Here is a 20,053-nt window from a genome sequence, read left to right as displayed (position 1 = left end):
GCTCTGGAGACAGCTACATGCCTTGTTCTTTCTTTCTATGAGGTTTTCTTCCTTTCTGAATCTGCCAATGCTGGCAAGCAGATCCTTTGGAAATCAGCTGTGGGTATTTTTAAAGCCTCCATAGCTGCCTAGATTGGTTAAATACTGTAAATATAGTCCCTAATAAACTATGGACAGAAATTAACAATTTTTTTACAACAACAATAGTTAAAAAACACAGCTGTACAAAGTGCTACAGCTTTTTTAGCACCATGTATCAAGTTAGTTTTTCAATAATCAAAGTTTTACTCATTTCCATCTCATGGAGCAGTAGGTGAGGCAGCACTACTACTTTATGCAGTTCCTGGAATATACTATACCTGTCTCTGGGATGGTCTCTGATTGCTGGTATCCCTCAAGCAACATTCATCACACCTAAACAATCAGTTTAAAAAACATACTTATTTTTAAATGATGCTACAGCTCTGTTATGGTATTGAAGTTCTCTGAAAGAATCTTCTCCCATTTGCACTGACATTTAAGGTTCTTGCCACTTCGAAGGACTGATATGGTACAACACTATGAATGAACATTCTTTACATCAGAAAAGCAAAAGCTGTCTTGCACTGGTTAGTTTCCATAAATCAAGAAGGGGATTTTCATTTGCCTGGTTCATAAAGCTGAAAACATTTTCCCATATAGTCTTTATGTTAACTTTCCAACACTAGAAAACACTTCATTCAAAACACCAGAAGAGGGTATTTTACATTGTCAACGTATGACAGGTATCAGAACCGACAATTTACAATTCTAACATATTCAAGTTCAGATCTGTCACTGGTCTCTAGGCTGCTCCTCCCCAGTGACCAGTTACTCCCAGTTGCCTACTGGTGCCATTTATATGCGCATAAAAACCTTCCAAACTCAGATGTAGTTGTGGAGAGCCTGAGAGGTTCACCCTCACTTGGAAGTCAGGGATTACCACACTGCTGCTGGACCAGCAAAAGCACCAGAGCAGAGAAAGTCAGCAGGACAGCCCAAACCAATTTTACTGCCACCTGAACACACCCGGCTGATCCTGAGCCTGGAGTGGACTCAGCTATCTCACATCTCCTGCCATCTGGGGGGTGGAGGGGTGGGAAAGGGAGGAATCCTGGAAGATAAGGAACAGGGAGCACAGATGACTGCATGGGGAACTAAGTACTGCTCACTCTGTGACCCTTGGCCCATCACCAAAGCCATGCACTTCAGGACCACTCTCACATTAAGCATTAACTCAGGCAGTTCAGCTGTGTTGCTGAGTAGCCGGTCAAATATTTACGAGGGTTTTAGAAGGTGCAAGATTAACCTCATCCTTTCAGTGTAAAACCCAGTGTCCAAGATTTTATACTCTGTTTTGCATAGCAAGAAGTCACAATTCTGAAACTTTGAGACTCGTAACACAAAGTCATTAGAAAGAATAATCCAAACAGGAAAACTAAGAGGGACTCCATGCACACTGTAGACAAAATATTGGCACCACATACTGTGCTGGCAAGTAGAGCAGCATGCTGTGTTCCTAAGGGGGAGAACAAGTAAAATCCAGCTCCTAGAGCTGGTGATTGCAACCTCACCTGAACAGCAGCTTTCCCTTTGTCCAGCTGCCTCCAGGTCATTTTACGGTAAAGACAAAAATTGTCACTGCGCTTTCAAGGATCTCAACAGCTTTCCAGCCCCTGGCTCCCCCCTGCCCTGCCATTCTCACCAGCCTTTTGAGAGTTTCCCTCTATAGCAGCATTCTGCGTTTCAGGGATTCAACCTTTCAACTGAAGCATGCGAGATCGCTTATACTCTTGAACCGGTGGAGCTGCCAGCCTCCCCTTTGTTGCACAGGGATTTACACTTGAATGGCACTGGGAAGCAGAGTCTTTTAAGGAAAGGCTGGTGGGGGGAAGACAATTTCCTTGCCAGGATCCTATTCGCAAGTCACGTTCATCTACCAGCTCAGCTTCTCCAGTTCACATAACTACAGGAACATTACTGAATCACTAGTTTGTAAGTTTACTGTGAGGTGACTTTTACAAATAAATTGCTAATTTGAGTTTACTTCTAAAAGGATATACATAGTCATAAGTGAAGTTCATTTTGAGCCTAGATGTTGGCACTTAATGTAATTTAGCCCAATGTAAATTACATCATTATCTTAATCTATGACTCATTTATGTACTTCCTATTATAGCCTTGCGCTGCCAAGCACATCACAGTCCATCCAATGGCTTCTACAGCTTTTCAAGAGAGACACTGGAGAACACCACAATGGCACAGATGCACTGCAGAAAATCATCTGAACAAGAGTATGCAAGCCTGCTCCAGTTTAACAGTGGCATGCCGGCTTTGGCCCTCTACTTAATCACATACCCAAGTAGCACCAGCCGGGTGCATTTCTGTTCTTAAGTTGCGAATGGGTAGATAATTACTGATTGGTTTCAGGCTATGTTAGCAGTTACCAAGCAGTATCATATTGCTGCCTTTCAAACAGCAGCACAGTTTTTGTAAATCCACACAGTTTTTGTTTGTCTGCTTGCCTTCTTGGAAGCAGAAAGCCTGCTATCTCCAATGAAAAATAATATCATCCAAAGTTTGAAAATTGGCAAATGCTATTCAGGCATAGAAAAAGATCTGTAAGGAACATTCCTTCTGGTTTTAAAATGTTACACCTGCTTCTGATTAGATTCTATTTCCTGAATTCTGAATTGGCCACATGCTGAAACACACAGCCAGCACTGCCTGCAGAGTGCAGCAAGGAAAAGGCGAGCACAATCCAGAGCTGGTGGCAAACCACAGTACCCATGAAAACCACATGTGCCAGAGACCAAATATTTTGCATTTTGCTTACTGCTAATAAAGCTGCTTCACTTCATTAAAAGCAGCTTATCATTTTATCTACTCACTCTGATTAATTAGCCTCTAGTTAAAATGAATGAGCACTTGATTCGAGGATTCTATTAACGTGACACTGGTGAACCACCACTTGCACGCTTTTCCATCCGTTTCCTTTGACTCCATCTTCTCTACACCAAGTGTCTTATTAGGCTGTTCGGACTGACATTCCCAGAACCCTTTGAGGATACCAAAACGTTTTTTAAGACAGAGGTGAGTAAGGAAATGTTCCACAGTCCAAAATTCTTCCAAGGCTCAGTTTTCCTGCTGGAACATACAGAGGTATGTAATCTACTTCTCACTGTAATTATGATCACAAGCTTGGAAAGAAACAGCTTGGAAAGAAGAGTGAGCCAGGAAAACACTGCGTTGCTGGGAACAGGGGCAAAACAACAGTACCTTTAATACATACAACTTATTTGTTCTTCCAGAATAAAGTAATTTTAACTATGAAGCACAAACAGCAGTCAGTTCCATCAAAAACCTGACTTTCCTAGAGAGCAAAGAACTTTCTCACAAGCCAAATACCATGTGCTGTATATGCATAAAGACAGCTTCTGCTACAGTATATGCCTACAGATTTCACAGTTGCATATGACCGCCAAAATCTCAATTTCTAGCAGCAAAAAACGTATGTTGCCATTATTTAGCCAAGCAACTGAAGATTGAAATATATCCTAGCTGCTCATTTTGCTGGAAAACAGTGCTTTGCTTCATATATCTAATCTTCTTCTCTATCAATTGATTTTATGATGGCTGTCACAAATAGCCTAATGCATTTGGTAAACTTTAAAAAATAAACAAACAAAACCCAAACCTACACACCTTCCCTTTTCCTTCTTTAAAATGTTAAGCTTCCACTCTTTTGCAACAATGCCCACAAGAAGACTGGAAGATCATTAGACCTAAAACTGCAACAAATCCATATTTTGAGGGAGGAATGGAAGGAAAGAAGGTGGGGAGAAGGGGAAATAAAACTTTCTGGGTCATTCTAACATTTAGCTCTAATTTCCTGTTTAATCAAGGTAAATTATAGGTAGAATAGTAAGGAAGTGACCAGAAGCTTTGTATTTATGCTACAAGCAATTTAAGAGATCTCTTTCAAGAGAAAAGCTTGCTTAGGGCATGACTGCAGACTATAAGCACAAGCTTGAAATTCACCATCCAGCCAGACAAGGATATGTGCGAGAAGGCACCAAAGCAAGATCTGGTTTACATCACACAGCAGGGCAGTAAGTGACCATGAGTCACTGATGCACTTCATCTGGCTTTTAAGGCCATCAGCAGCAGATAAAAACGTTTCAGGACACATTTTACAAAGCACTCCCTAGTATAAGTTTACCTGGCCAGTTCAAATCTGTGCAGAATTTTCTAGACCAAATTTCTTCATGGCAAGGCTTCCAAGATGAAGTAAGTATCTTTTGTCCTGCAGCTGGCACATTAGTGCAGCTCTCTAATGACTGAACAGGAGTCTTTCCGTGGGCTAAGCCCAAAAGGGATGAGACAGGATGAATGATTTCTGCTACCACAGTCTGGGCTGCAAGTAGTACCCAGTCCTCACAACACCCCAGGCAGCATCCCATAAAACCATGTGTATGCCAAACACAGTAGAAGAGTCAAACAAAACTGAAAAACGTGATTTTGAAATATCAACTCATGATTTTGGATTCATACTTTAAAATACTTGGTTTAGGAATAAAAAGTTCGGGTGGTTTGGGTTCATTATTAATTTTTTTATGTATGGTCAAACTGTTGCAGCTTAGAAAGAATTCATAGGCATCTTTGTGTACCTGAAGGATGGGGCAATACGCACCCAGATGGGTCATTCCCTAGCAGAAGAGGACAGTTATCACTTTTAAGGAAATAAGGCCACAAACCACATCTTTTTTTCATTGCTAATTTCAATGAAGACTTTATAGCTGACTTGGGCCTTGCAGTTTTCTTTTGGAAGGACTAACAGATAATATAAACAAAAGTAAAATATCAAAACCTGCCACCGACACTAACACCTGTGCATTACCCTTTGTTCCTCTCAGCCATTCACTATGGATTAGCACAACAGTCTGTTTCAGAAATTCCTTCCTGCAGACTGGCAGTTGGTAGTGCCAGAGCTCTGGAGCAGTCACTGCAAGCCACTCAAGCCAGAGAGTTCCTCCTAGGAACCCTCCAAAGCTCCAGAGAGCACAGGGAGCCACCTAAATGCTCAAGGCAATTACTTACACACCAGGGGTGATGGCGAGCAGGCATCTGGCCTCCAGAAGCATCCCCTCAATCCCTGGGTAGGGATGAAAAGGGGAGTCAACCAATGACCCAACTGCAGTTCATCAGGGTGGTGGAAGAGGGAAGGCAAGGGCGCTCCAGCACAAGGGAGCATGCTACTCCATATAGGACTTATTCCTAAAGAAGTAAACTCAGTTCTGTATTCAGAAGTAGGTCCATACACCTGAAACACAATCATTATGAGGAATACCCAAAACTCCACTGCACTATGGACAACTGAGGCAGGCAGACCATAACTGCTGAAACTAGAGGAAAGCCAAGCAACCCAGATTTACTCTGCTAACACTAAGAACTGGAGGGTTTTAATGAGGGACAACAAATAGCCACACTACGGGGCAGGGGGCACACACCACAGGACAGTACCTTCTAGCCCTCCATACACATACAGATGGCCCAAGACAAGCCCTTGCAGTGTTTGCACCTCATCTCCCTAAAACTCGACTCACTCACTTATATCTGTGGACCTGTAAAATTTGCCCTCAGAAAAGAGCTGACTCAGATAACTGGAAATAGTAGAAAATTCAAAATCATGGTTCTTACTATGACTTTAACCTATCTTACTGTGCCTAGATATGCTAAATTTTCATTCTGTTTAATGTTTTTTAGATCTTGTCTATGAAAAAAGTGATTTACAAACAAGTTAATTTCAGCTCTGAACTCTCCATTTTCTGTACACTTAAAACCACCAAAGATGTTTAAAACTATTCTTTCTGGAGGTACAAAACAAGCATTTAGCTTTCTGAAATCTACATGGTAAACAGATTCTAAACATAAAAGTTACCTGAAAAATGCACTGCTGGGATGGAAGTTATTTTTCCTTCTCATAAATAAAGTTTATGAGATTTAAGTCTTCTCCGTATCAGAATAAAGAACTAATATCTGTAACATTCATGAAATGAAACTCTGAAAAAAATCAAAGGTTTTACTAAAAAGCAAGAGAAGGCAGGCTCATTGTTAACATAAAGTTAATGAAGTACTTAAAGACCTTAAGCAGTGGCAAAGTCCTGATTTAAAGTGGGAGATGGTTAAGGCTTTGCAAACTGAGAACTCTGGAAGAACCTGTCATCCTCTCCTAAGGTGCAATATAGCTTTGACAGGCATTTCATTTTACTGAATACAGTTATTGAATGAGAAATCCTAACCCCAAAGATCTCAAAGGATTTGAGGAAGAAAAAAATCCAACACCTGAAACAAACACCTTGTTGAAACACTCTACAAATGCTCAAGAGCTGTGAATGTAAAGAGCTTGATTTATACATGAAAAGAAAAATACAAACAATTAGGGCAAACTTCCAACTGACAGCTAAGTTATTACAGCCACGCTGTTTAATGTACGGTGTCACCCACCTGAAATGTTAGCTAGCAGCAGTATCACCTTTCCTTTGGAGATAGCTCAGGTTGATACAAATAAGAGAGGAAAACGGGGAAATGATGAGGGAAATAAAAGTTCTTAAAAAAAACCCAATCAGTACAAAATAGTCATTCTAGATGCACTGACACAAAACATAACTTCTGAAAAAATCTGAAGGGAGGTAGGGTTGCTCTTTTAACAAACAAAAGAATTGAAAATTATCTTTGCCCAAACTTAGTTAAGAGGAACAGGAAGAGAAAAGTACAGCATTAAAGGCAAAAAAAAAAACCCACAGCAAACTTCGGTCCACTGGACAGCCTGATCTTTTGTTGCCTTGTCCCTGCCCTGCCTCTCCCTCTCCTTTCTGACCAGCCCTTCAACACTTCCAAACTGGGAGGGAGTATATGTTCCCCATCCTCCACCTCTACTGAGCCTGCTCTAGTCCAACACATGGGCAAGAATTTCCTCTTGCTTTGGTTCTCAAATTTCACTGTCACATCCAGCCTCTCCCCCCAAAGCTTTTCACCCTGAGGATTACAGTCTGCATGATTGCATTTGATAATACAGACTTTGCCGCTTAAATACCGTACATTTGCAGACAGTTAAAGCATGTTTTACAAAGGTACCATAAAGGGGTTTAGCAACATACACTTCCTGGGCATGCAAGCCTGCAGCAGCTGAAAAGGGACCCTGTCCAACATGGGACAGTTTCCTTCTCCTTGCTAGAATCAAAAGGAGCACACAGAGACAAGGCATTTGTGCTGGAGCCGTTCCCAAGCCGTGGCTTTAAAGGAACGACCCGTCTGACATGTTGCAACTCAGGAAGCATGGGCAGGAAAAGGAGGAGGGGAGCAGCAGGCAGGGATTCCCCTCCAAATTTCCAGTGCTGTGCAAGAGGGACAAACAGATGTATCCAGCCACAGAGAAATAGCAGCGGGCTGGGCACAGCCTCTCAGCTGACCCTACGAACTGAGCAGTGGCACTTGTCTCCACAGCACATCACTGCATATGATATATGCTAGGAGGGAGACAATAACAAGAAGCAATGCCCACAATCCTACAAAACAGCTTTAAAGCTTGTGCCTCCCTCGGCCCCAGCCCAGGGAGTTTGAAGGCATTCAGCAGCAGTACAAAAACTCGGCTGGAGCTATGAATCCTTATAGAATCTTTCCTCCACATGTGCAGCTCAGCCAAGCCTCCCACGTCTCAGTGTGCTCCAAAATTTCATGTTTCAAAGGAGTTTTAGAGCCTTCACTTGTTTGGGAGAAAACAGGTTCAGAGGCCACAAGGCAGCTCCTGCAGGCTCCTCTCAGCGTGCCACAGCATCAGTGGTGGAGGCAATGCCTGCCTGCAACAGCACAGGCAGCAGCATTCTTTAGTCTGGCACCCAGGAGGAAAGCTATCATCCATTTCTAAGTTAGATTCAGGGAACCAGCTGGGGACCAGCGATTGCCATTTTTGAAGTGCATGAAGAGGAGTGTAACCAGCCTTTCCATAGTAACAAAGATTAGCGGCCTTGAGGCTGACACTCCTCCTGCATTAAAAGATAGGAGACAAAGAGAGAGACAGGTAATTACATAGAAGGAGCCCTGGGGAAATTGCAAACTCCTTGAGAACCCTTTAGCTGGTCTGTATGTTTCTCCTTGTCTCTGCTTCAGCTGAAGGTCTCCAAGAAACATTTGCCCATTAGATCATTAGCTTTATTGCAGAAAGTAGCCAGACAGCTGGTAGTGACTGTTCAATAAAGACTTAGCTTGCCTCTGCACTGGCAAGAATGAGATGGAGAATGAGAAAAAGAACATCCCAAGGCACATTACCTGTCTGGAGCTTATCCTTGATAAGTTAGTGTACTTAGTCAGTGTGAGGGGTCTGACAAATGAACTCTGACAAATCTTGCTGGTGCAATTTAAGACATTATTGCATCGCACTGTCTTTCAAAACCCTTCACAATTGTTAGCACCACCGAGCAGTCTGGCAGGAAAACTTGTATCAGGCACTGGCCTCTCCAATTCAGAACCTAGCAAGTTAGCATAAACCCCTTCTCAGTGCTGGGTTAAGTAGGATGTCAGCTCTGAACCAGAATGGCTGAGGTCTAGACAGAAGATACTGCCTCCACTACAAGGAGCATTAGCATATATCACAAAGATGGAAGAGGAAATGACATCTCAAAGCACTGCAGCTCCTAAGCAAATACAAATCTTTGATATTAAAATACATATGCAATTTGTCTAGCAACAAACTTGAGTCTACTCATGCAGCTCAGGATGCTCTATGAATCAGCACTAATTTTTTGTACTTTATATATCCTTGACACATAAACCGAATGTCATGCAGAGAAAAGACGGACATGGATGACAAGTGGATCCCATCACCAGATAACTAAAAAATTAAATTCCTCTCACCCACCACATTTTGCACTTCTGTCCAAAACTGGAAAAAAAAGTTCAGAGAGTTAAAGACTTGCCATGTGTTTCCAACTCTTCACAAGAGCTCACCATTCAGAACTAGAGTTGGTATTCCAGATAGTTCCTGTCATACCCTGTCAGTGATACAACCAGCCAGAAAACCATGACAAACTCCAGAGAAGACATCAGGTTTAAAAAACTAACCAAACCAATCTATATTTGCCTGATTAGATGTACATGTATAATAATAAAAAAAGCACTTTGAGATATGATTCTTCAACTTGTATTCTCCAGACCTAACTCACTAGCTTTCCATCTAAGCTGATACTCAGGCAAAGATTTAGTTAATCAGTCTGCAATACAACCGTTTCACTTTTTTGCCTCTGCAAGCATTTAAAATATATCTCGTCTACTAGTTTTTCCTCAAGGAACAGTATCCTACACTTAGCAGTAGAGCAAGGAGTGCACAAAGCTTCTGTTTGCATTCCAGTATTAGAAGGGCAATCCACATGAACCAGAAGCTTGGCTAAACTCCATGTAGACAACTTCTTCTGCCATCACCTTCCTTTCCAGAAGGAGCAGAGCAGGCAAGACACCTTGAAAAGCAGAAAACAATTATCCCTTACCTTTCTGAAGAGGCCGCCGCCAATTAGCACATTCCTGGAGCTTCTGAATCAGGCAAGAAAAAGAAAGGAGGGGAGGGGGAAAAAAAAAAAAGGGGAGGAGGGAGCTGTTTTCTTCCTCAGCACAACAGTATTTCCTGAGGGGAGGAGAAAAAAAAAAGAAAAAAGGAAATAAGCATTAGCTCTTACGATTTTCAAAGAGGCTACCGATTACAACTGTTGCTTGGCAGAGCTACTGTGCCACTACTTCTGCAGTTCCAAAATACCAACTGAGGGTCTCCTGTATTTTCTCCATTATCACCTTATCAAAATAGGGAATATTAATGTCAAGTTAACCACTACTAAGAAAAGCAAAGAGAGATTCCTGTCAGAATGGGATGAAGTCTTATACTAGAATGGGTTAGAGTCCGATTCAAAAATATTCTCGAGCACTTATTCTGTTGAGCAACATGCTTCAGCCAAGCTCACACCCACTTCTGTAAAAATTCAAATGAGCCACATTTACTATCAAAATAGTTGTCAAAAGGCAAATTCCAACATGCATACTGAACATACAGGTATATACTGACATTGAAGTGCTTATGTACTCTTCCCTGAGAGGACTGTACCTACAATTATGAGGTATTTGCCACTAATCACAAGTTCTATTTCTTTTTAAGACAACTTCTCTTTTTCTTAAGACAATCTATTCCAGCTGTATCAAATCTTTCAGTAACAGCAAGAAAAAGTATTTGTGTGGGGGTTTTTTAAATCTGAATGAAGAGAAAGGGACCTAAAAACCCTTTTGACTAAAGATACCACTTAGAAATCCAGCTTCACTCCCATAAAACCACAATTCCTCACCTCAGACCATCTCTCCCTGCCCTGCCCCTAACATGACTTTAAATCTGTGTGTCTGTGAGTTTCTTTAATGGGCCCCTCCCTACCTCCAGTACCTGCCTCTGATGAAAGGCAGGAAAATCAATTGGAAAATTATTTTAAAGGGTGCATGCAAGACATTAACATCTTTGAGGAAATGGCAATCAAAGTTTTCCATGGGGAATGAGCAAAGGGAAATACGTCCAGTCTGTTCTCCATCACACTTTGTTGGCTTATATGTATACAGAAAAACTCTACCCTTTTCTGTCCCATGGAAAATCTGAACACAAGTTCTCAAAATACGGAAAAAAGTCTATGCTACCTTACATTTCCACACAAACTTTTGCCATCCCTGAAAACAACAATTAACCCATCTGCTAAGAGCATACAGATCCTAGTCTCCCGGAAGAGATTTTAAATAAAGGCCCTCAAAAGATAGGAAACAACATAAAAGGCAGCACTTCTATCACAGCATCTCCCTCAAAGCCACCACGTCTGTCCAATTCTAAATGGCCACAGTTCCTACATTTCTCTAGGGGACAAAAGCTCTCCTTTTCTCTCCTCCTGTCAGCAAGACTTAAAGCTGCAAGAGTAATTCTGTCCAGATTCCCCTCTAGATAGGCAATGATTTAAAGAATTCATGAAGTAACAGTGGCAGTGTAAATAAACAATGAAAAACTAAATAAAGATCACAGAAGACAACACACAGAAAATGTGCACTAAGGAGAGAAAGAACAAGCTCAGGGATTCAAAACCTCTTCTGCCTTGTTATGTGCACCCGTAAACAGGCACAGCAATAATGTGACAATGCGAAAGAATGGATCCTGACACAAAAATGTAACTACTCAAAAACCTGACTCCTCAACCTTCTGCCTAAAGGCAAACCTTCCCACAGTGTTTAATTTCACTTTCTCAACGTCTTACACCCCTCCGTTGCATTTCTGCTTTCTGTTGGCTTTCACCCTCTTGTACTAATTGATGCAAACCAACTTAAGCCAAAGCCTGGAGAACTCAAACCGTTGTGGGTTTTTTTAAAAAAAAAAAAAAAAAAAAAAGAAACGGGAAACAGTGCTACAGCCCTCACTGTGGGGACGGGAGAAGAAATGACCCTTAGTGAATTGCTCCTGACACGTGTACATCCCGAGGCTATGTGCAAATCAATACTTACTGAGCAGCTCAGCACAGATCAGGTTGCAAAATTCAAGAAAAAAAAAAGAAATTGTATCACCCCCTCAAACATACACTTGTTTTATATCCCTAAATCAAATTAATCATTTGCTTTTCTTTTTCATTATCAAAAGGATGCTTTTGACAACATTTTTCTCCCTGCTAAGAATGCCCCGCCCCAGATCTCTGGTAAAGAATTAAAGCACTGGTTACATTTCATGTGCTTAAAAATGTTGCATTTCCATCCTATTACTAGTAGGAGAAATAATTTAAAGTAGACATGGAAGATTTGAAGAAAGCATATTTTAAAATCAAACATAAAATCAAGAGGTGGCAGGAAAGAAGTCTGAGTGCAAAAAAATGAAGTTTTTAAACAACATTCTCAGGGAGACAGAAATCTGCCTTAAGTACCATTTAGAGACATAGGTTTGACTCAACATCACTTGCTCCAAAGAAGGTGAGATTGCTCTGTTCTCAAATCCTCAGGCAAGGAAAAAAAAAAAAAAATGAAGTGAAATAACACATTACCCAAAAGTCAAATTCTAAGTGGAGAAACCTTGCAAAATGACTTACGATACCAAAAGACTTGACTAAATTTCTGGCAGGGCCAGAGATAATTCGTATGAAAAAAATGTCAAAATGTTTTGGGTACACAGCCACTACAGGAAGGAAACAAACAGAAAACTGGGAAACACTGTATCAAAACCCAACAAATCGTTGACATCAACATTAGATAAATGACTAGGCATATGTTGAGTCAAACACCCTCAAGATGGTGTGTGAGTCAACTTCTGCAATGAATTTAGCAGAGTTGCTTTCCTATATCAAGCTTAATAAAAATGATCCTCAATTATTCCAGCTAGGTCTGGGTTCTCATTAAATCTCACGCATTCTAGACAGTACCTGAGCTGGAGATTTAAACATGTAGCAAGGATACTGGAATGCGATTTTTACTAATCTTTTCTGAATGACGATGCAAGATTTATTCTTCCTGCTGCACAACGAAGGTAGTGTTTTTTCCAGGCATTACCCAAATGTAGTCCACTTCCTATAGAAAAATGTAAAGATCCTGCAGGACATTTGCCAGGATCTAGGTCTTAAGTGATCCAGAGACTTTTTACATTCGGAAAATAAAATTTTGGGAGAGTAATGCCTCTCACTCCCAGTCTGCACTGCATGACTGGCAAAGAGCTTGCTGACCTTATCGTGTCTGACCCCTACATGGAGCCCCCATCAGCTCTTAGAGGAACTCCTGTGTCAACAGAAACCCCCATTATACACAACCAACCTGGGTGATTTTCTGTTTTACTGCATTTTCTAGCTCTGTGATGGCTATTAATTTCATTACACTGAAGAATTAGATCGGAGCACTGCTGTGTGCAACAGAACCCTCCCCAAACCTTGTCCATAACATGAAGCAACTCAGGGTTTAAAACAAGGTGGGGATCATCATCGCCACCTCTTAAAATTTACAGAGAAAACCAAAAAGTGTTCTCAAGGGTCTTCAATCTATGTTTAACTAACAGCTACTTTTCTTCAGGTGAATTATATGTACATTCAGTGTGCACTAACAATAATAGGTCAAGTTTATATCACAGTAAAAAAGTTCTTTTCTCTTTTTTTCCTGTTGATTTTCAGCCTTTTGATCTAGGGGAGGTAATAAAACAACTATTTCCTTAATATCTATTGAGGGAAGTAGCAGTCTCCATTTCTCATTGCAAAAAAACAAACAAGCAAGCTAAGAAAAAAGATTGAAATACCTACTCTTAAATAGCATGATGAAACTGAACAAAAACTCTCAACTTTGGGTTTTGAAGCCAGGAACCTCTTCTGCTTCTACGTCAAGTGCTTTCTCCAAGCTATTTTCTAGTATCTACAGCTGGCACAGCATCAGTATGAAATAGAACTTGCACATTTCATTTCATCTAACACAATATAATGTTTACCTACAGTAACATAAAGAGAACAAGCTAGAAATTAGCAAATTCTCATTTATTTTAGTATGAATTAAAAGCATATCCCAGTTGTCCATGCATATGTGTGTGTGCACATGTCTCATACACACAACAGGGTAAGCCTTCCACCACAAACACCTGTACTGGAGACATTTGTGAAGAAACAAGCTTCTTCAAACATAAAATACTATTTTCCCACAACTGTATCTGCACAAAGACAGGAAGCTCTTCTCAAAGCTCTTCTCAAGTATCTATTACAAAAAGCCAAGAAAAAGTAACCAAAATATTTTTGCAGAAGCACAGACAAAGCAGAAAAACATGGTAAGAGTCAGTGAAAACACAGATCTCCTAAATAAAATTTCCTTTCATTTGCCTTAATGAACTCATGGGATCCACCACCAACAGATGTCTAAATAAAAGACTAGATTTTACTTACATGAAATATATTTCCTTAACAAGCAGTTTAATTTTTATTAATTTGGACAACCTTTAATTCAAATGCCAAATGCATTGTATTTCTCTATCTTTGTATAGGGGTGTTCACACAATTGTTTCCTATGGCTTTACAGCTATCTGTATTTTCCCACCTGCTTTCCTCAGATCCAGAAAAGAACCTCTTGCCAATATGACATTTGTCCATGTGAAAAATCTGAGCTTTCAGAAGCACTATTCACATGGATGCATTTAGTTAACACACCTATTAAAGCATACCAACCTCTGCATGACATTTACCTACCAGTCTAACTCCAATGACCCCACCAAGAATGAAAAAAAGATTACATTTTCTCTTAATCACCTGAAAAGGTACATACCTAGCACAAGTAAGATTTGTATCCCATATTTTATATGCAAAGCCTTGAGGACCAAACCCAGTGCACTGAAGCACCATGAGAGATGCTCATCATTTGAAAAATCTGGTCCCTTCCAAATTCCAGGATGGGAATAATTTTGTCAAACATTTATTTCTCCCTTTCAAGCTAGATTTAGAAGGAAGCAGTATCTTTCTCTAAAAGCCTCGCCCCTCAACTTTCCCTGAGCGATTTAGGTGACAGGATGCTGATAAACCAGCTAAAATGACAGATGGAGTGGGGCTCAGGACCTAGGACATAAGGGACAGGAAAGTCAGGTGCATGGTCATGTCTGGGAAAGCAACATCCTGCCGGGGTTCCCTGCTGGGGTGGCAGCCACTGCTGCTCCCTGCTGCCAGGTGGTAGCCTGTGTGCTGCTGTCAGTGGGCTATGTGCTGACTTGACAACAGCCCAAAGGATAAGGGAGTGGTGAGGGGGCACGCAGAAGCATTTTTTTGCAGCAACTACCTCTATCTTACAAGCCTGATTTCATATTTTTCTAACTTACTCTTAATTAAAAAGAAGATACACTTCATGTTGGAAATACGTATTTTTTTGAAGCTTGAATCATTTAGCCTATTAAACCCAAGCCTGTAATATGGGTGTTATTTCTTAAAAACATACAGTAAATGCATTAAATTATTGATAGTCATTAAACAGGAAAAAATTTAAACAGCTCTCAGCTTTTATCAATCATTAATGCAGCTTCCACTTGCACATCTCACTGGGTTGCTATCATATAGCACAGAGCAAAGAGTACAAATCCTGAAGGCATGAATTCATTTTCTCTTGATGCAGAGTAAAAATATTCTTGGCAGCAGGAGAGAGGCTAAAACATGAAGCAGAACAGTTGAAAGGAGGATTCTGTCTTTTGCAGTAAACAGGTAGCAGTATGAGGGAGCAGCAATCTGAGGCACCAAAGCCCATCCACTTCTCCTGTAAGGGCCAGTAACAACGTCATCGATCACCTCCAACACCTGGCAGCAGTTACAGGCAGCCCAACAGTGTTTACAAATTTGATCCCTATTTGAAATACATGTTAATTCAATGGCATATGGGGAAAACAAGAAGCAATGAGCTGAATAGAAAAGTATCCAGCAACTTGAGCAAGATGAAGATTTCACCCCAAGCTGCTCACCAGCTCGTGAGCCAGTAAAACCGATAATGTGCAGAAAACCCCAACTTGTCACACTGACAGCCTGAGCTCAGAAAAGTGACGGAGACTGGGATAGTCTCTCGCAGCTATTATGAACCTTTACTGGGGCAAGTTATGACTAGACCTGATGCTTTCAGCAGGGCTGAATGACTCATGTCAATATGGGGAATCTGGAGATAGATGCCAATTGGTGGCACCTTGCCTGGCTGCAATAGGCTGGCTACCATTCCATTTGTTGTCCATTTTATGCATAGACTGAAGACCTGTCTTACAAAGCTGCTCTCTTAACTTTCATCCCTGGCAATTTATCAAAATTCACTACTTTAAAACACAATAAAGAGAGAACACAATCCATGGCAACAAGTCAGTATGATTTGCAGCATGCAAGGTCTGATCTGATGTACCTCTACAGAAGCAACTGTAGGTGAGCCATAGCCATAAAAATATCAACGCAAAACACAAACACCAGCAGCTCTGGCTAGATATTCAGACAGTGAAACCTTAGCCCTGCAGCAGCCCTGCTACTAGAACCCAAATTAATTTGTTTTAAACTACCTTGTGTCTGTTTAAATGAGCTGTAATCATAGCTCTGAAGCAAAGTGCAGACACATCCAAAAGCTAAACACAGTGCCGAGGACTGCTTGAGAAATGTGTGCCCACACCCAGAGCCCACTTAGAAACTACTAGCATGAAAAACTCGTCACAATCCAAGTGTTCCACTCCCAACGATGGCTTCAATTCCTTCAAAAAACCATTTCTGTCTACACAGAAAAAAAAGGGATGTTAGAGATTAAGAAAAAGTACAAAAAGAATCATTGTCTGTAACTAAAATCTAAGTCCTACGGAGGTTAGTATTTTTTCCTGAAAATGATTCAAGAATGCACTGAGTCGAGCAACCAGATAATGCCAAATGTTGATACAAAAGCAGCCAGGAAAAGCTGCAGTCACTGGAAAACATTTTCTAGCCTGATTGTTTACAGGCAACTATGTTATAAAATACAAAAATATTTATTTCCAACCATCATTAGTGCAAATCTACATCATGTTAAAAAAAAAAGTCAATTAAGACACACATCTCATTACACTGAGTCCCAGGGAAGGTACACATTATTTAAAGTAATAATATGAAAGCTATTTCACCACTGAATTGATTTAATCATATATCAACAAACTAAGTAATTCACAATAAATTTCAATATAATATTAATCCTTATCTATACAAAGAACTGTAAGAGTAATAGCCCTTATTATTAATGCAGCACACAACCACTAGCAGCTTTCACACTGGTCCAGGAACCAGTATCAAGCTCAGAGAGAGGACACCTGCCTATCCTTCAGGCCATAAGCAGTGCACCACTGTGCTACCTGCCAAGATAAGGAAAATGGAAATCATTGACAGGAGGTGCTTGGGCCAGCTCTACAGCTGCCTGCATGAAGCCGCTGCTGCAGCTGAAGGAAGCATAGACTGAGCATTCAGCTTTGCCAGGGCTGACACCCCCTCCCCACTGCCACAGCCTGTGAGATGAGACAAGGAAAAGGGTCTGGTTTGGGTGGGTGTTTGTGTGTGCGCAAAAGTATTCACTGCTTGTAACGCATCCTTCTTGCCAAACCTTTTTCTTTTTAAGTATGTAATCTTTATGTTTTGTTTTTTTTTTTTTTAGACCACTCAAGTTCCCATCTCTTCTCTACACCCCACTGAGAATGTTCATTTCAAGCAGCTACAAGTGCTATTAAATTTTGTCTGGCCTGTAAAGCACATTAGCCTTCCAATGAAGTATCTGGAATTTTTATTTTGAAGCCACAACCTGGATTTCTAGCTAAGAGATGCAGTGGGAGCACACAAGTCCTTAGCATTTCCCCTTCATAAGCAATGCAAGGCTTGTATACAACAACACAAGCAAAGGCTACAAAATAAAGTCAAATCCCCAAAGAGAAGTCTCATGACAACTGCAGTTAAGTCTAATGAAAAGCAACTCTGAACTAATAGCTAAAGCCTTTCAAAATCTCCTCACTGTTTGTAAGGAATACATGATCAGAGAAGAGAGATGTGTCTTTAGTACAGAATTGCATGTTTAACTGAACCATCACAGATCCACAGTCAAGGTTGAACTATTTAACTTCCGATAGTTTCAGAGACAGGGCCTTTCTGTATTGGATAGCTGGGTTTGATACAGCAATCTCTGTGCATAGTCACCACCCACCCCTCTTTGTTTTTGTAAACTGATTCCATGATAAAAGTCATTTAAAATAACAAAGCCAAACAACTGTCAAACTACCACTAATATGAGCCTTCAAACAGGTTTCCATTTCATAAATCATTTTGGTGATCTAGTTTCACACCACCCCAGGGAAAGTTACACGCATAACAGAGAAAATTCACTATCAATATGCAGAGATCATTTGGCAACAATATCGCTACTAGTAAAGACCTGTGCAGCGGCACCATGATTTCAATGCTTTGCATATGCAGGACAGAGGAGCTGTTTAAACCAAATGTATTAGCTCTAGGCTTGCAAAATCACCAAAAGACAACCAGTTCTGCTTCAGGTGCTTGGTCATCTACTCCCTGAACCAGAACATAGAGGGCATGAAGAAGATAACAGAGCATTAGTGGTGGGTACTAACTTGCCACCCTTGCTAGGAAGTAATTTCAATCATTTTCAAAAGATTTGCTAATGACCCCAAGGGTTCAGATAATGAACCCAAAGGTTTGGAGACTGCAGATATGGAAGACATTCCTCTGTTAGTTGAAACTTTTTCATATCTCCTGTCCAAAGACATGAACATCATTATTATTTTGTACACTACACACGTTTTCAGGTATTTATTATATTAATGCTTCCATTATTTTGTAATAATAACCTACATTTAAACTACTTCTGGTATTTTCTTTGCATCTTAATAAAATGAATTCTCTTTTTCTGTTCACAAGTTCTGATGTTTCTTTTCTTTGTCGCAGACTTCTGCTATCAGTGGTCAACAGATGAGACTGAGTATTAGTCTCCCAGAGGAGGGGAAAAAAAAAAAAAAAATCAGTGAACCATGATCTGGGTGTGCATACATATTAGGCTGTATTTTCTACCTCTAGCACACTTTCTTGTCCTGAAGCTCAGATGGTCACAAAGAGCTCTTAGTCAAAACTTTTCCTCTGGAAATTCATCCAAGAGCTAATTTCTCATTACAAGAAATTCAGCCTCAGGAATTTAATCAGCAACCAAAGCAGAGTGGCAAAACAACTGTCTCCAAAGGACTCTTCACAAGGATAATCTCCTGAATGAAACTATTATTACTGACAAGTCTGATATTCCTAAAACAAAAGTACAGCTGCAGTATATGAATGCCTGATACAGTACGATACAATTAATGACTTAATACTATATATTCCTCGTGCTCCACGATCAGAGGCTTTTCCATAGCTTGTATTTGCCACATGAATTATTTCCTCCTCTCATCAAATAATCTGAAATACTTTCAAATAGAAAAGGAACAAGTTGAGCAAGAAGTATTTACTAACTGGTTATCTGAAGTTACCAACTAAAGTAAGTATTTTCATAATAATTGCAGTTATAGCTAATGTGAAATGCAGAACTAGAATTCCTGCAAGAAGGCTTCAGCTGAGCTTCTTCTGTGAACAATAACAAAAGTGCAGTAGTCAAGAGAGGGCATTCAGGATTGAGGAAAGAGGTAACTGACAGAGCAGTCAGACCCCAAAATGACCAAGAGGTAACCAACCGTCTTTCAGCCAGAGTCTCCAAGTCTGCAAACAGCACCGTGGTAGGAATCACTTGACTTCCCTGGGCTTTGCAGAAGCCAGTTAGCAAAAACAAGGTCTACGTGGCTGATCCTGCATCTCCCATTTGGTCAATCCTTACTTTTATGTGTCAGCAGTAATGTCTTAGAATATAAACTGCAGCTGATATTTCTAAGAATTTCAATTAACACAGACCAGAACCATTGCATTTCCCTGAAACTTGCACACAAAATCCCTGGCTATTTTCGATGGTACCACCTTCTCCCTGCTACCCCAGCCAGCATCCCCATGTACTTGTCATGCAGCATCCCACACTACTGCAAAGGTCTTGAGCTGGTAGGACAGGGACAGTTGATGGATTTGTCACCAACATCTTGGAGACCAGTTTAGAACACAGAATTTAAATCTGCATTAGCTACAGGTCCTCTGTTTATGCTGCATGTCAAGAGCTGAGTCAGTAGAGAATGTTTAGATAGAAAGAGATGGGGAAATTTTTCAACACTACCTATGTGATTTAGAAGGCTCAATCTCGCTGTGTCTAAATCACTTAGATGTATCGAAAAGCTACTTCTGGCCTTTTTTGGTTATTCTATTAGATATAACTACAAACTATTACCCTAAAATTTATGCACAAATATCACTTGTCAATAGGATGTTAAGAAGTAGAGAAAAGGCGCAATTTTTACCAGTCGGGCTGTGAGACAATTTCCCATCACACTGTGGCACGTATGCAAAGCTTCTCAGCAACTTGTTCCACGACA

At 40.5% G+C, this 20,053-nt stretch overlaps 1 protein-coding gene across 7 annotated transcripts in view; it reads right to left on the bottom strand.

Moving 5' to 3' along the window:
- Positions 1 to 9,708, bottom strand: part of ZMIZ1 (zinc finger MIZ-type containing 1) — a 293,577-nt gene extending 283,869 nt beyond the window's left edge. For all 7 annotated transcript variants that reach the window (XM_019293446.3, XM_010412904.4, XM_010412908.4 and 4 more), the window contains exon 1: positions 9,561 to 9,708. The gene's annotated coding sequence lies outside the window, so the exon portion shown is untranslated. The remainder of the gene's footprint in view (positions 1 to 9,560) is intronic.
- Between the last annotated feature and the right edge of the window lie 10,345 nt (positions 9,709 to 20,053).

The sequence above is a fragment of the Corvus cornix genome, chromosome 6 (assembly GCF_000738735.6).
Source record: "Corvus cornix cornix isolate S_Up_H32 chromosome 6, ASM73873v5, whole genome shotgun sequence".
Classification (NCBI taxonomy): domain Eukaryota; kingdom Metazoa; phylum Chordata; class Aves; order Passeriformes; family Corvidae; genus Corvus; species Corvus cornix.
Note: the sequence above shows the minus strand (reverse complement) of the source record. Positions and strands in the feature narration are given on the sequence as shown.